Below are 12,008 nucleotides of genomic sequence, written 5' to 3'. Positions count from 1 at the left end.
GAAGAAAGCTCAGAATTCTTTTTTCTCTTTCTCTGCAAGAGCGCTAATTATAGCAGCACCTTCCTGATGGCCTATTTTGGCACTATTTCCATTTATGAGGGTATATACAATAGGCGACATTGGCCACAACTTGATTTAGAAATTCTTAAGGAGGGAAGGGGATTCATAGTTCCACAACAGACAGAGAGGCTGGATGTTAAAATTACCTTATAATACTTTGTTTTAATGTTCCAACAGAGGGTTGAAGGCCCGTTGTTCTGTGAAATGTCTTCCTGGCATTAGAACATATGTGGCTGTGTCAGAAGATGCCAAACTCTGCTAAGTCATCAACCATAAGACTTTCAAGTGCAGTGTTTCTCCTAGCAGAAAGGAATCACAGGGATAAAGGCAGGGCAAGTCATCATTACTGCATGTCATGTTTTTTTTTTTTTTTCTTACTGTGGCACATCTAGGGGAAATAAGACCAACATCTTCAGAAAAAAGGCAAATGTGTCACTTCTGCAGCCAAAGAGCAGCAACCTCCTGCAAAAACCCCTGAACAGAGGTTTCCTATGGTGCAGATTTGGTCTGTTTGTCAGTTCTGCTCACTCACCTCTTCCTCCTGCACTGCTGATCTCTCAGTTTAACTCCTCCTCTCACATTTCTGGAGACGTGCACTTCATTGCCAACAGCACTTTTGATTTCCTCGCAGGTGCCCTCCTGCAGGTCAATAACAGAAAAGAAACACTGATGCCAGCAGATAGGACAGTATGAAAACACCAGGCCATGGCTGGGGGAGTTAATGGGAGATTTTTCTGCCTACAGATGCTATTGATCATTGATCCCTTCTGTGATCTTGTTTTCCTTCCCATTCTATTCCAGCTATCACGAGAGCTCCTTGTTATGAATGTTCCGCCCACTCTTTGACATTTCTGCTAACCAAGGATTGTCACTGCTGTTTAAAAATGATTGATGCTTAGACTTTAATGAGTAAAAAACTTTGGTGAGTAAATTTTGTATGTACTTTACCAGTAGCATCATCAGCCTGGTAAGGACAGCAGTGGTGAGTGACAAATTGAAGTTGGGGGTGAACAAGCTTTGTTCAACTTCATTAAAGGGGAAAAGCAGCACTAAAAACCCCCAAAGTTTCTGCCCAGTGTCTTGGCTGTGAAATCAAACAAAATCTAAAAGTTTAAATGCTGTTTTCCAAAGTCTAAACTTGCATCTCAGTGGGAGATATAAAATAAAGGTATTTGCCCCTTTCTGATATCAGACAGAGGATTTTCTACCAGTCTATTCTGATGCTGGCACCAAATCTACACATTTAGAGGTTGCTATTCTGACAGGAAAATCCAACTAATGTTTGATGCTGGAAACACACATCCTAAAGTGAAAAAGGCTAAATGTACTGGGATTTGTGCTCATGAGTCACTTCCACAGCTCAAAATGCTCAGTGAGTGAATAAAACATTCCAGAAAGTGCCATGTACAGCATGAGGCATGCAGCCTCAATGAGCTGATGATTTTTTACCAGCTGATGAGCAGGGCCAGGGAACTATTCAGACTTTTGTTTTGCACTCTGGAGAGTTTGGTTTCATAACCCTGCAAGAGATGTGCATGAGACTCACCTAGAGATGAGCCAGTAAAGCATTCCATTGTGTCCAGATTTTCCATGGGCTGAGCATACCAAGCCCTGCCATTTCCACTGTGCAAAACAAATCAATCCCTGCTGTTGGCACCAGCAGTTTTGAGGGTAGGAAATAATCGATGTGACTGTGGGGAGTAAGAGAGGAGAATTTAAATCTCACACCTTTGCACTATTCACTTGGTAGAGCTGAGAGCAGCTGGGAAGGACAGAGAAGAACTAATTTAGGACAAGATAAAGAATATTTCAGCCCCTTCTCCTGCCAGGCCATGGTTTCAATGAGAAGGGAATTTGGAAGACCTGTGGCAAACTGACCCAAATTGTGCCAGTCAGGAGTTTCAATCCTGGGAATTTCACACTTCTGTTACAAAGATCTGCTTCTGGACATAGCCACCCATTACCATGAAATCTCTAAGATTAATTCAGATTATCTAAAATATAGAAACAAGTGAAAACATTTCTAATTTAAACAGCAAAGCTGGTCCCAATATGCACAGGCAGTTTTTAATAAAAGCAAGCATGTAATTCTTCCATACTGAGATTGCAGGCTAGAAAGCCTCCAAATTAAAACCAACCAGGGTAATAATATAATTGGGGGTAGAAAAAATGTTAGGAAGGGAGACTTTCTAGTACAAGTCAGCCTTTACAAGAGTGAGATATCTCATGATGTGCCAAAATCTTGTGGCCACTGTAAAGCAAACTCTATCTTTCATTCTTTTCTAATGAACTGATTCAAAATGCACATTGATACAAAAAAGAATGGAGTTCAAGAATCTATACAGGCAAACTACAGAGTTCTTTTCTGTGCTTATGTTTACCTTTTATAAGTGTCTCACTAAGCTAAATGCTTTAGCAACTGTGGGCAGCTTCAGTTCCCCATTATTAGATCTTTGAAGTAATTCTTCTCCAGCATTCAGCACGTGAATTTATTCTGCAATTTGCACTCAATGCCTGCAGTAAGCCCAACTTGTACAAAGACAAAATGCTGTCAACATTTATCTGCTGCTTTACACATGCCTGGAGCAGAGCAAAGGGAAAGTGGCAAGCATTTCTATTCCTGGACTCAAAACAAGCTGCATTCACTTGGTGCAGGATAAAAGGCAGAGAGTACAGAGATGAAAAGTAAAGGGGAAGGGAAAGACTAAGGAACAAATAAGAGACCGAAAAAAGAAAACAAACTTAGGAAAAAAATATTCAAAAGAGAAAGAAGGATAGAATCAAATACATGATCAAAGAGAGAAAGAAATTGAATTTGTAAAAATAAACTCAGACTTGTGACAGGCTCCCAGGAATGCTCAGAGAAGCCCAGGGGCAGCAAGATCTGATCTCTGCCAGCCTGGGTGACAACATCCACCACCAGTGGCACACCAGTGCCAGCAGGCAGGAATTCACATCCAGCAGCAGCCTCAGCTCCATCCTGAGCATCCAAGCAGGGCTAAGGAAGGATTAAATGCAAATGGGCAGGAACAAACTTACTCAGAGAAAGGAATGTCATACCCAAACCTCTGAAAACTCCCCAAATTGCAGAGAAAATGTCCTGATATCTCTAGAGGATAATGAAAAACATTATTCTGGTACAGTTAGGAGGGAGAACCTCACAGAATGAGTAATTCAAAGACAAGCCATATGGGTCCTGTGCAATTATGGCTGCTTCAAAGCACATTTTTTTATTGGAAATTGATGTCTATCCTAAAAATATTAATGGGGATGTACAGGTTCCTTTTGTTTTTCTGAAAAAATGGTCAAAATATGCTATTTCTATAAGGTAAAAGCAATTATGTATTTTTAGAAAATCTCATCATTCCAAATTCCAAGACTGTAACTTTTGGTTATGTGCAGTGACAAAGGCTTTGGACTCGCAGAATTTTTGTACTAGCAGGAAATCCATTTTTATTGCTTTCCTATCCCCTCCTTCCTTCAACAGCTTCTGAAGAAAGAGAGGAAAATAAGTAAGAGGGTGCCATGAGTGCTATGCACTGTGCATGCAGATGAGCTGAATGCTTAATTACACCTCACAGGCCAGGCCTGGCTCCAAGTCCCACTGGAACCATCCAGCAGCAGCAGCAGTGGATGGTGCCCAGCACTTTGTTGGGCAGATCCTTGGCAGGACTGCCATGAGCTGTGCTGGGATGCCCCAGAGCTGCTCCAGGGAAGGGCTGAGCATCCTCAGTGCTGCTTCCTTCCCTGGGGAATGGAGAGCACTTGGCAGGATGCAGCCTCAGAGCTGCCTGGCACATTGTCCCCTTTTGTGGGGTGAATTACTGGGGAAGAGGTTTTTCAGTGACTGCTGTGAACCAGAGAGAAGTTTGATAAGAGGATCCATGTTTACCCCTGAAAGAATTTCCTACCAAGGTCATGAAGAAGAAGGAAGAGGAAAGTAAAGAAGAATAACTTGCTTCCACTCTAAAACTTCCACCTTGCTTCATATCTATTACTATATGCTAAAACCCCAAACTCTAAGTTTTCTACTTTGTGAAATTACACATTTCTAATTACACACTCATAATCTTGGTGTTATCAATCAATTGTGGAAGCCTTTTCCACGGCCTCAGGTCAAATGCAGTGCTCTCCTGGGAGTCAAGAGTCTGTCTGTATAGAAAAGTCTAAAATTCTCAGCATCCAGAGCTCCAACAGTTGACATAGAAACCAAAAAAGAAGGAAGGATAAATAAGAGAAACCTGCAACTGCCTATTCCAATGAGCACTTTGTTTGTCTCTCATGACCAATGAGTAAAGTGTAAACTGATGAGTTTTGTAAGAATGTATAAAAAGCATCCATGCTATCATAAAAACAGTTTGAAGCCTTCTGAAAATGGAGTGTGTTGCTTTGTATTTTCTCTGTCTCAGCTACGACAAGGTATTTCAAAGCAGATGAGGTGGGCAGCAGTGCTGGGTGAGGGGCTGCACCCCCAGGACAGGGGCAGAGGGAAATCAGGGCAGAGCTGCTGCCCCCGAGATCCCCCATGGGCACAGCTTGAGCCCCCAGCAGCATCGGGGGGAGGAGGGGATGGAGCCTGGACGTGTTTTCTGTGCTAATCTGAGAGCTGGCCCAAATCCCAGCACTTGGGTCACTTGTACACAGGGTTCTCATTGTGAGCTGGGGGAAAATGGCAGCCGCGCAGTTGGGCTTTGAAACTATGCATTTTTTAAAACTTGTGTATGCATAAGCCTCTTATTTAATGAATGACTCCCTTTGTATTTACATGTTCCACCATCCACAGGACAAATAGGGTTTAGTGGTTTGAGAATGAAAACCTCTCCTCCTCAAGGGAGGAGGGGGGGAAATAGCTGCAGCTATTTTATGGAAGTGGTAAAAAATCAATTAGCCTCTTAGATGCAGATCATACCTGATCTCCAAGGTGTTCTGTGGACATAAACATATTCTTTCTTAGGTCACATATTCTTTTTAAAGTTACATGTTCCACAGCTTCAATCAGAAAAAAAATTCTGATCTAAATCTAACTGAAGCGCATTGGTTTCAATGCAGCTGAATTCAGAACAAAAAGTGGTCAGAAAAGTTATTTTAGGCTGCTCCAGATCATTATCCTAAATTAGAAGGGTCTTACCAGACCTGAAGGCTTCTTAATCTTACACCTTTTTTTCAGTATTCCCTTTAAATTCAGCTGATAAATGGAATATGTAAAATAATAAATAAATATAAAATATACGGCAGAAATAATTTCAAGGTATTTAGCAGCTAAGATAGGAGTGCACAGAAAGCAGCATTTTAAGTTGTCTTGATTTCCAAAAGGAAATAGTTATAAATTAGTTCTAGGGCACTCTGATTCATTTATAAGAGTGGTTGAAGAAACTCTTCAATATTAATTAGTAGCCTGTGAATTCAGCCTATGCAATTATGATGAGACAGTTCTTTGGGTATGAAAGAGCTAACTTATCATATTTTTGAATTCGCCATCTCTAAGCTTGAATATTTTTGTATTTCCATATTTCTCAAGTAGCACTTAATTTAATCTTATCCCCATTTCTTTCAATAAACCATTGTTGCCTCTCTTAAGCAGCACAGCTTCCTCCTCTAACTCATCTCCCCGTGAAATTGGTTTAATGAAGCAGAAAGGTATGAAGCATTAACAACACTGGAATTCATGTGGTAGCACTTCATTTTTCAGAGGCACTCACATTTCCTAGCTAATTTATAAAATCAGCACACAAATGATTTTTATCACAGCCATTACATCAGTATAAATTACTGCCTTTTCTATAACACGGCAGTTAGTCAAACTGTTGAAATTATATCTATTAGTCATACAGAGGAGGAGGGAGAAAGAAAAACTTGTAGGAAAGATTTAGTGTAAAATAAGGACTGATAGCAGCCTTATTGAAACACTAATATTAATTTACCAAATGAGCCTCAAGTGCAGCTATTTTGCAAATGAAAATTAAAAATACACAAATTGAAGCATATGGGTCAATTTGTAAAAGGAGCCAAAAAGGAAACTGGGCAAACAAGCCAGGCTTGTCAGAAGCACTCAGAAATGCAATTAGGGAGAAGTTCCTCACATCCAAGAAGGCAACACATGCCTCACCTTCATTGCCCCACGTTCCTCCCAAGCTTTCCCACTCACCCCTTTGCTCTGGCACTGGTGGTGTGCTTTTGTACATGGCAGCTCCTCCAAAATCATCCTTCCCTTCTGCCACTGAAACCTGCTCCTGTCCTGGCTGATCCTTTCCAGACTAGTGCCACTCAGCCCCTACCACCCAATTTTTGCCACACAGCCAAAATATAATAATTCCTGCTGAGAAAATCTTTGCGTCCTATCCTTCCCCAGGGAGTATGACCTGCTTTTCCAGGACCTCCATCCCAATTTCCAAAATCCAGCCGGTAAGAAAACAACTGTACAATCTGCAGAGGTTTCACATGTTTGAAAATACTCCAATTTGCCCTGCTCTGTAAACACCTGTTTCCACCAGATCTGCTGCTGGGATTTCAAGGGGGTCCTGGGTTTCCCTTCCTGTTTGCTGCTCCCCAGACACAACTCCTCCCAGAGCTGCTCTATAAATCCACTGTCACCTGCCTTATCACACCTCTGCCTGTCTGAAGCTGCCACCTGAGAGGGGCACGGCAAGATCTCACCAGGAAATACTCTTTCACGTTCAGGAAGATGCTCTTCAGGATTGCACCAGGATGTTGCATTTTCGTACAAGGTGTGATTTGGAGAGACATCTGTAATTTGGTTTACTTTGTTTTGACCCAGGAAAATCAAATATTATGCAAAAATCCATTTTCACTGAGCCAAGGATTTCCAATTCCTGAGGTTCATAGGGTGCTTTGGGAAGAAATTTGGTCCAGACAGCCTCAGTGGGATTGAGAACGAATCATGAAAGATCTGGAGAGACATTTTGTGGTATTGGCCAATTGTCTACCAGCAGGTAGACAATTGTCTCAACCATCCAAGTATGTTGAGAATGGCTTTTCTGTATTTGAATAAGTCAAACAAATGGTATCCAAGCCTATTCTTGCTCTCCCTTTTCCTATTATTTCCCCTTGATGTGCTTGCTGCCTTGGATCAGATGGGAAGCCTCGGAGGCAGGGGCCACGCTTTCTGATTTGTGCTCTCACACGCCGTGGGACACAGGGCTGCTCTGACACTGCTTGATGCCACACTGGCATTAGAGGCAACAGAGATTAAAACCAGTTTAACAAAAAAAAACAAAATCCGAACTGATGAGATTGTCAGTGCAGCAGCACAAAACATGCGAGGGACACAGAGGTCCAGTTGCCTGTCCTTGCTGCGTTTTCCTGCGTGTTTTGAGATCCTTCTGCTTATGTTTTTTACTAATTAGCTTTTCCCTCCGGTAGCACCAGGGTGTTTTTGCCTGGCTCTCTCCTCCAGCCCCCGAATACTGGTGTAGCAGCGTCTACTGATGGCACCTTGTGGCTAACCCAGAGAAGTGCTTGGGAATAGGAACCAGCACGAAGCGAGCCAGGAAAATACCAAGAAAAGGAGAGCAAATCCTCCTGCCACAGTGAGGGCTGCAAAAACTGGTGCAACTCTGCAGCCACTTCCTTGCCAAGGAGGGCACAGCCTCTGCCGGCTGCCCCCAGCCCCTCGGAGAGTCCTGGGATGCCAACAGGAGTCCTGGCCCTCAGCCTGGCCTCAGCCGGAGCAGAGAAGGGCACAAAATCCACCTGAAAGGCAAATTCCTGGGTGAGGGGCAGCTAGTGGCCAGGCTTGACCTGCTGCCAAAGTCCCCGAGAACAGGGCCGGCCTTGCTGGGTGCCCTCCTTGCCCGCAGAGGAGAAGGGCAGCTGAGCCCGGGCTCAGTCTGTGCTCTGAGCCCAGGCTCAGTCTGTGCTGTGAGCCCCGGCTCAGTCTGTGCCCTGAGCCCAGGCTCAGTCTGTGCTCTGAGCCCAGGCTCAGTCTGTGCTCTCAGCCCAGGCTCAGTCTGTGCTCTGAGCCCAGGCTCAGTCTGTGCTCTCAGCCCAGGCTCAGTCTGTGCCCTGAGCCCAGGCTCAGTCTGTGCTCTCAGCCCGGGCTCAGTCTGTGCTGTGAGCCCGGGCTCAGTCTGTGCTGTGAGCCCAGGCTCAGTCTGTGCTCTGGGCCCAGGCTCAGTCTGTGCTGTGAGCCCAGGCTCAGTCTGTGCTGTGAGCCCAGGCTCAGTCTGTGCCCTGAGCCCAGGCTCAGTCTGTGCTCTGGGCCCGGGCTCAGTCTGTGCTCTGGGCCCAGGCTCAGTCTGTGCTCTCAGCCCAGGCTCAGTCTGTGCTGTGAGCCCAGGCTCAGTCTGTGCTCTCAGCCCGGGCTCAGTCTGTGCTCTCAGCCCGGGCTCAGTCTGTGCTCTCAGCCCAGGCTCAGTCTGTGCCCTGAGCCCGGGCTCAGTCTGTGCTCTGGGCTCAGGCTCAGTCTGTGCTGTGAGCCCAGGCTCAGTCTGTGCTGTGAGCCCAGGCTCAGTCTGTGCTCTGGGCTCAGGCTCAGTCTGTGCTCTGAGCCCAGGCTCAGTCTGTGCTCTGAGCCCAGGCTCAGTCTGTGCTCTGGGCTCAGGCTCAGTCTGTGCTCTCAGCCCGGGCTCAGTCTGTGCTCTGGGCTCAGGCTCAGTCTGTGCTCTCAGCCCAGGCTCAGTCTGTGCTGTGAGCCCAGGCTCAGTCTGTGCTCTCAGCCCAGGCTCAGTCTGTGCTGTCAGCCCAGGCTCAGTCTGTGCCCTGAGCCCAGGCTCAGTCTGTGCTCTGGGCCCAGGCTCAGTCTGTGCTCTCAGCCCAGGCTCAGTCTGTGCTGTGAGCCCGGGCTCAGTCTGTGCTCTGGGCTCAGGCTCAGTCTGTGCTCTCAGCCCAGGCTCAGTCTGTGCTCTGGGCTCAGGCTCAGTCTGTGCTCTCAGCCCAGGCTCAGTCTGTGCCCTGAGCCCAGGCTCAGTCTGTGCTGTGAGCCCAGGCTCAGTCTGTGCTCTCAGCCCAGGCTCAGTCTGTGCTCTGGGCCCAGGCTCAGTCTGTGCCGTGAGCCCAGGCTCAGTCTGTGCTCTGCACTGTCAGGAGAGGCTCTGAGCTCCAGGGCAGCCCTTCCTGCAGCCCTGCCCCGAGGCGCTGCAGGCCCTGCTGCCACTGGGACCAAGCTGCTCTGCAGAGCTGCTGTTGCTGGGGACATGTCAGAATCTGGGTATTTAAATGATCCCAAGATTGTAGAAATTCTCTGTCAGCCCCCCTGCCAAAGCAGAAGCCATAATTGGTCTGTGCTGGTTTCCAGGTTGTTTATTCTGTTTATCTCTCACATGTTCTGCTGCCCTGCCCAGCTCTGTCCTGCAGGGCAGCGTGTGGGGCTCTGCCCTCAGTGGGATGTGACAAACATTCAATACCAGAAACTCCCTGGACTGGATTTACAAGAACGTGCCAATATCTGTCACCTACGTTGGACAGTGTGTCCCCAGCCTGAACCAACAGAAAAATGCCAGCACCACAGTGAAACATGGAGGGCATGAAGAAGGAGAAAAAGGACAAGGCACACCAAATTTCCTCCATCTTGTCCCCTTTGGACCCCCTCATCTAGAATCCTAAAATTTTACTTTTTCACCCGTGCCACACTTAATGATTACTGATATCAAACACTCAGAGCTTGTAATTGATCCTGTAAGATTGAATACTCTTTTCCATGAACAGAGATCACAGACAGTGTCTCTGGGGGCTCTGTCCAGGGGGGTTCCTGACCCCTGCCAGGGTCCCAGACCTGCCAGGGCAGCCAGAGGGATGCCCTGGACTCACACAGGGACACCCCAAAACGCTGCTTCCCCTGCCCCCAGAGAGGTGCTGGAGTCACTCCATGCCCTCCCCTATGAGCTCAGGTGGGGGTGGCAGGTCCTACATGGCCCCAGACTTGCCAGGCACCTCCTGGTTTGCATCGTGGCCAGGCCTTGGCATGGTGACACTGCGGGCAGGTGGCCGGGTCACCTCCTTGCCCAGGACAGCCACCAGGAAGGCACGGCCAGAGCTCAGCATGGAGCTCTGTGGGCACTGATGGAATGGTGCCCCACACCCAGAATTCCCTTACAGAATTCCCTACAGAATTGTCATAATGCTGGGATTAAGAGGCAACAAAGAGCAGGGAGCCAAGCTGCAGAGAAAGGACATTTGGCACCAAGCAGCATCACGGGGGATGGGTGCAAAAACAGACACAGGGGGACCTCAGCCAGCCAAAGGTCTCCTCAGAAATTCTGGGATCACATGAAGAAGGCAGGACTTTGTCCCAAACATAAAGCAGTTTTAAAAGAGGGCTGCCTCTCATTTAATTTAAGTTTTCTCAACTTTGGTTCAGTCCAGTCATTTCTCTCCAAGTACCTATCCTGCATGTGTTTCGAGGTCTCACTCTGGTTTGTATTATCTTAAATATGTAATTATCAGAATTCCCAAAAATTTTAAAGTTCTTTTAAGAGCTGGCTCCAAGTTTCTGCCCCCAATAATGTTCAGTATAAGTAAGAAGCACACTTGAGAGAACAGGAGTCTAAGATCACTCAAGAGATGAGATCTGCATTCCAGAGACAGAAAAACAGAATTATGAGATGCAAGTTCAAGTTCTCACTTTAGAGGAAAACCTCTATGATGGAAAACCAGGGAGGCTCATTTCAAATGTGGAGGGCTGGAAACAAATCATGCTACATACAGCTGGATATATGAAATCACAAAAGAATCAGAGAAAAAATAAGAGATTTATCCTTAGAAATCCTTGGCAGACTAACATCTGCAGACAGAATCAAGTGTCCTGTCAAACAAGCAGCTCTGCAAACCATACCTAAACACCCAGGGCAGAAGAAATCACCCTCACTGTCCTTCCAGGGGTAGGTGCATCTTTATTAAAAGGCAAATGAGTCTCTCAGCAATCAGAGTTTCCAAGCAGCAATATAAAATCAAGAGAACCTCTCTGTGCCAGATCTCACCTGCAGCCCTATCAGGATCTTGTGCCCATTTTTCATGGCCTATACTCAGTAATTCTCACAGCTCTGTGCACACAGCTTTTGCATACAACCACACAGAGCTTTCCTGTGAGGAACATTTTGTGCTTTCCAGTCCAGCAGAGACAGAAGAATCCTCTTTTACTGATTAAAAACAAATAATAGCTCAAGAAAAAAAAAAAAAAAGAAAAAAAAGAAAAAAAAACCAAAATGACAGACTAAAAGAGGATGTTCAGCAGTAGCAGAAAATTTAGGGGGTTTTAGGAAACTTTTTTTCTCCCTATAAAAGCACCTTCTGCCCTAAAATCATTCTTGCAACTTTTGTGTCACTTTTTGTCCTAACTCTACTTAATCCTAGAAGAAAATTAATACCAACAGATAAAGAATAAAAGCCTCATATTAAGGACAACCCCTACCTGGAAAAGAAAGAAGAGTGAGACATTCAGTGAAGCCCACAAAAGCCTTCACTATTCCACATTACCTGGAAGATGATCAGATACCACTGTGATAAGCAGCCTTACAAAAACTTGGGAAAGGTTGATGGCTGAAATTGGAATAATTTCTTTTTTTTTTTTTCCCAAAGGAGATGTTTTACTGCTTTTTTGAAACAGTAAAGCTCAAGGCTTGTCTTTACCTTTCTGTGTAAATAACTTCCTTTCCCTGGGGTGTTCATCATCGGTTTGACCTTAAAATGCATGGCAGTGTTCTTAGCAATATTCAATCAATGGCAGGATTAAAGGTGAAATCAGTTACACAGAGGCAGCCTACTGCTGTTTCACCAGTGTGGTGGCTCTAATCTCCCTCTGAGAGACTAAAGATCATAACTGATTTACTTCTCCTCCCTGGGGAACAATTTTCTGTAGCCTGGAGCAATCAGGAAACAGACTGAATTGGCTTTAATACCCATCTGCCCTTGGGGGGGAGACTGGGAAAAGCTACCAGGTTGTTTCTTCTTCATACTTGTAATTAAATAAACTATGACAAATTTGACAGGCAGAA

The sequence above is a fragment of the Lonchura striata genome, chromosome 4A (genome assembly GCF_050655825.1).
Source record: "Lonchura striata isolate lonStrDom1 chromosome 4A, ASM5065582v1, whole genome shotgun sequence".
Taxonomy (NCBI): domain Eukaryota; kingdom Metazoa; phylum Chordata; class Aves; order Passeriformes; family Estrildidae; genus Lonchura; species Lonchura striata.
The sequence above is the reverse complement of the archived record's forward strand: the minus strand, read 5'-3'. Positions refer to the sequence as shown.